Here is a 5,774-nt window from a genome sequence, read left to right as displayed (position 1 = left end):
CTTTTCTAGGGTTTCCTTATTACTCTCTTCCTTTTCCTTAGGTTCACTTTCCTCAGTTGATTTCTTAGGGTTTTGGTTTTCTATCCTTGGGTCAGACGGTCCTTCCACCTCCGTTCCACTTCTTAATATAATTGCATGAGCTTGGCTTCTCGGATTAGGTTGGGGCTGTCCAGGGAATGTACCAGTTGGGGCAGCAGTAGGTGCTTGTTGTTGAGCTACTTGTGATATTTGTGTTTCTAGCATTTTGTTATGGGTAGCCAAGGCATCTACTTTGCTTGCTAGTTGTTTAAGTTGTTCGCCAGTATGTATGTTCTGGTTTAAGAAATCTTTATTGGTTTGTTGTTGGGAAGCTATAAAGTTTTCCATCATGATTTCCAAGTTGGATTTTCTAGGGGTATTATTGTTAGGATTCGGTTTCTGATATCCCGGAGGTATAGATGGGGCTTGATTTGGAGACTGTCCAGGTGCGTATAAAGCATTATTACTCTTATATGAAAAGTTTGGATGGTTCTTCCAATTTGGGTTATAGGTATTCGAGTAGGGGCTTCCTTGAGCATAGTTTACTTGCTCTGCTTGGATTCCAGTCAAGAGTTGACATTCCGCAGGAGTGTGGCCTTGGATTCCACAGACCTCGCAATTCTGAGTTATAGCAACCACGGCGGCTGAAGGTGATACGTTTAAACTTTCAATTTTCTGGACCAAAGCATCCACTTTTGCATTAACGTGATCAAGGTTACTTATCTCGTACATGCCAGTTTTCGGTTGAGGTTTTTCCATCGTTGTTCGTTCGGTTCCCCACTGATAGTGGTTTTGGGCCATGCTCTCGATAAGCTGGTAAGCATCAGCATAAGGTTTGTTCATTAGTGCACCACCTGCAGCGGCGTCTATTGTTAACCTTGTATTGTATAAGAGACCATTATAAAATGTGTGAATTACTAACCAGTCTTCCAAACCATGGTGTGGGCAAAGTCTCATCATGTCTTTGTATCTTTCCCATGCTTCGAAAAGAGACTCGTTGTCTTTCTGTTTAAATCCGTTTATCTGGGCTCTTAACATAGCTGTTTTGCTTGGCGGAAAATATCGGGCAAGAAAAACTTTCTTCAACTTGTTCCATGTGGTGACTGAGTTGGAAGGAAGAGATTGAAGCCATCTTCTAGCGATATCTCTTAATGAGAAAGGAAAAAGACGAAGTCGAATTGCCTCTGAAGTGACACCATTAGCTTTAACAGTATCGGCGTATTGAACAAATACAGATAAATGAAGGTTTGGATCTTCGGTAAGATTTCCAGAGAATTGGTTCTGTTGCACAGCCTGCAACAGCGAAGGTTTGAGTTCGAAGTTGTTTGCTTCGATTGCGGGCGGAGCAATACTTGAATGCGGTTCATCTTGCGATGGAGCGGCGTAATCTCTAAGAGCACGAGCTGGTTCTGCCATCTCGGTTAAAGAAGGAAGATCTTTGAGATCAGGAAAGTCTATAGGAGGGAGATTGTTTTCAGCACGATATTCCCGAATTCGTCGTAAGACTCGGAGATATAGTTCGATATCGTTGATTCGTAGATAGAGCGGTTCACCTTGTGAGCGAGTGCGTGGCATACAAATCAACGAAAGAAAGAATAGAAGAAAAAGAAACCTTAGTCTCTACAGCGTAACGGAAGAGTTACGATATCGATTGAATAAAAGTCCCCGGCAACGGCGCCAAAAACTTGATCGCTCGACTGTGTGCGTCGAGAATGGGGTACAAACTGCAAGTGCACAGTTCTATCGCGTAGTTTTAAAAGATATCGATCCCACAGGGACTTATGAATCGATATACCGTTATCTAAGGTTACTACGTAAATCTAAGGTTAAAAATGTTTGATTGTTTGGGGAAAAACTAAAGGCTAAACTAAGATCTGGATTAAATATTAATAAAACGGATATCGGTATGTAGTTCGTCAAAACTAGGGAATCAAGTCTTTGTCGGTTTCTTGGTTTTAAAATAAATCGTTTCAGTTAACTTTATTGGTTAAAGGTTTTATCTCAAACTCTCGCTCTGTTGAATAAACCATGATTTTATATTAATGTAGCTGTCACTTATAATTAAGTCAAAAACCATATTTTGAAAACAATAAAGTTGCAGAAACTCTTTTTAAGAAAACACTGACCGTTTTAAACACCCTTATCTCAAACTCTCGCTCTGTTGACTTAGGTTATATAATCAAATCCAAATGCTTAACTCTCGTCCTCACATTCAATCTTTAAAAATACTTTTTGGAAAAGGTCAGAATTTAATTAACTCTAAAACTTGCTCTCGCCCTGATCTAGAATTAATGCCTAACTTACACTGTCCAGTTAAAACCTCAAACTCTCGCTCTGTTGATTTTAACTTCTTTATGTCCTTTACTTTTGTAAAAAATCTTGTTATTAAACCTGTAAGTTGAGACCGTAAAAAGATTGATTTTAATTTTAAGTTTAGATAGACCGACTCAGTCTTGATCCCTTATTCTGCTTACTTTACATACCGATACCTAGGCGAATCAGCCAGACATGCTAAATAAACAAGAATACATATCATGCATGAACAAACTCATTCCAGGCAGATAATATAGATAAATAATAAAACAAAATATTAAATAATGATTAAAGAACCTGAATGCGTAATACAATAGTCTTGAACACTCCACCACAAGCCGGTAGGATTTGTTCTTCGATTCTTCAATTAAACAATAGATTAAACCAAGGAAATAAAACTAGAATCTAACGTAAGGTTAGATCCGATAAAAAGTTGCACAATAGTTTCCGGTGTAGAAACTATTATGCGAAAAATATCTAAATGCTAAAAAGGGAAAGGTAAATTGCCAGGGAAAAAGAATGTAGAACTTGCAAAAGAAATAGATAAAATAAACAATGTTAAGTTGCTGGAAAAGAAAATTAAGCAAAAGCGTGAAAAGAAAATTGGCAGCGCTTCGGCAGTATGAGCGTGGAAAAACCAAGAGTTTTAGGTTTTTGAGATGGCTATTTATATTGGTGCTGGTAACTGCCTTCCGTTTCTCCGGTTCTTCAACGTGGCTAAATGCACGGCGTGGATATAGGAGACCAACTCCTCAACGTCTCTTCTTCAAGTCTTCTGAGGGCGTTACTTGCGCCAAAAAGGTAGTGGAACGGTGTGACGCTCGTCACACCATGTGTGACGTCCGTCACAAGGCTGTTTTGCGTGACGCTCGTCACGCACCCTGTGACGTCCGTCACAGGCACATCATTGGTGACTTGTGCGCTTTGGGCTGGGCTTTGGCAATTGGTTCCTTTTCTCTCCTTTTTGCACCTTCTTTTCTTCCGTTTTCACTTGTTCTTCAAAATGGACTACCTGAGACAAATAGGAAGAAAATACCACGTAATATCTCATAAAATGCAGTAAACCGAAATAAATAGTCATAGAATTTAATGGAATTAAGTCCTAAAATATGATATAATTTCGTGTTATCAATTATCACCATGAGAATAACTTATGACACTTAGCATAAAATTCTATATAGTATTCTCATAGCGGGTCAATCCAGTATAAATATTACTCTTAATATTCATACTTATGTTTAAGACTTGATAACTCCTTATCCATGATCCATGAGATGTGATCATCAGTCTATATACATAATAGTCTTAATGCTTTAATGTTATCCCACTTCACAACAAAGCTCGACTATGGATACTTTAAGAATAATGTCCTTATGTTTAATGGGATCTCATGATTAAGTCACACTTGATACATTAAACGGACTAGCTATTATAGGGACTTTATTAAACAAACATAATAAATAAAAATCCTTTTATTATTAATAAATAATTCGATACAAGTACCAAAAGTATTGGCCTCTAGGGCTTACACCAACAATCTCCCACTAGCATTAGAGCCAATCAGGCATACCCCTAATGCCCAAAGATCTAGTATGGCCATCATGCTTCTGCTGCGCAAGAGGCTTTGTCAGTGGGTCAGTAATATTGTCAAGTGTGGATACTCTGCATATTTTCACACTCCTCTATCTATTATCTCTCGAATGAGGTGATAACGCCTAAGTATGTGTTTGGATCGTTGGTGAGATCTAGGTTCCTTAGCTTGTGCGATAGCACCATTGTTATCACAATAGAGACCAATGGGATCCATAATGATAGGAACTATGCCAAGTTCACTAATGAACTTTTTGATCCAAACAACTTCCTTTGCTACACTTGAGGCAACAATATACTCAGCCACAGTTGTAGAATCAACAACTGTATCTTGCTTTGAACTTTTCCAGCTCACAGCGCCACCGTTTAAGCAAAACACATAACCAGATTGCGATCTAAAGTCATCCTTATCTGTCTGGAAGCTAGCATCGGTGTATCCAATTACAGCAAGCTCTTCCTGACCTCCATATATCAAGAATGAGTCCTTAGTCCTTCTCAAATACTTAAGGATATTCTTGACAGCTACCCAATAAGCATCACCGGGATCAGATTGGTACCTACTCATTGCACTTAAAGCATACGAGACATCTGGTCGAGTACATAACATGGCATACATGATAGATCCTATTGCAGATGCATATGGAATCTTATTCAAGCGATCCCTTTCTTCCTTAGTTGAAGGGATTTGTGTTTTTGATAGACACAAGCCATGTTGCATAGGTATGAATCCTTTCTTGGAATCATGCATATTAAAGCGTCTCAGCACTTTGTCTATGTATGTACTTTGACTTAGGCCAAGTAGTTTCTGTGATCTATCTCTATAGATCATGATTCCTAATATATAGGCTGCTTCACCTAGGTCCTTCATAGAAAAGAATTTCCCTAACCACGACTTTACTTGTTGTAGGGTAGGGACATCGTTTCCAATGAGTAATATGTCATCTACATATAATACCAGGAAAACGATCATGCTCCCACTAACCTTCTTGTAGACACAAGGCTCATCTTCGTTCTTGATAATCCATATTGTTTTACTATTTCATCAAAATAAAGATTCCAGCTTCTGGAAGCTTGCTTCAATCCATAGATTGATCTTTGTAACTTACATATCTTTTGGGCTTCTTCTGGTATGTCAAATCCTTCAGGCTGTGTCATGTACACATCCTCAAGAATATTCCCATTAAGGAAAGCAATTTTGACATCCATCTGCCATATTTCATAATCATGATATGCAACGATAGCAAGTAACATCTGAACAGATTTAAGCATTGCAACTGGTGAAAAGGTTTCATCATAGTCAACCCCATGAATTTGTTTATATCCTTTTGCAACCAGTCTTGCCTTATAGGTATGTACCTTACCATCTATGTCAGTCTTCTTTTTGAAGACCCACTTACATCCTATAGGTTTAATTCCTACAGGAGGCTCTACCAAGGTCCAAACTTGGTTTGTGTACATAGAATCCATTTCAGATTTCATGGCTTCCAGCCACTTCTCAGACTCGGGACCAGTTATGGCCTCTTGGTAGGTCACAGGCTCATCTTGATCCATGAGTAATACATCACCTTGATCAGTTATGAGATATCCATATCTCTCAGGTAGGTGACGTATCATGCTTGACCTACGCTGGTCTTGTTCTACTTGAGCAGGTTGCTCTTCCACAACTACTTGTGTTTCCTGCTCTAATTCCTCCATAGGTGTATCAATGCTTTTTGGTTATTGAATTTCTTCAAGCTCTACTTTCCTCCCACTGATTCCTTTGGAAATAAAATCCTTTTCTAGGGAAACTCCAGTTCGAGCAACAAACACTTTGCCCTTAGAAGGATTGTAGAAGTAATAACCTCTTGTTTCTT

At 38.7% G+C, this 5,774-nt stretch overlaps 1 pseudogene; it reads left to right on the top strand.

Annotated features, from left to right (window-relative positions):
* The first annotated feature begins 949 nt into the window (after positions 1–949).
* LOC127077210 (uncharacterized) lies at positions 950–1,049 on the top strand (annotated as a pseudogene).
* Positions 1,050–5,774: the final 4,725 nt, after the last annotated feature.

The sequence above is a fragment of the Lathyrus oleraceus genome, chromosome 4 (genome assembly GCF_024323335.1).
Source record: "Lathyrus oleraceus cultivar Zhongwan6 chromosome 4, CAAS_Psat_ZW6_1.0, whole genome shotgun sequence".
Classification (NCBI taxonomy): domain Eukaryota; kingdom Viridiplantae; phylum Streptophyta; class Magnoliopsida; order Fabales; family Fabaceae; genus Lathyrus; species Lathyrus oleraceus.
Note: the sequence above shows the minus strand (reverse complement) of the source record. Positions and strands in the feature narration are given on the sequence as shown.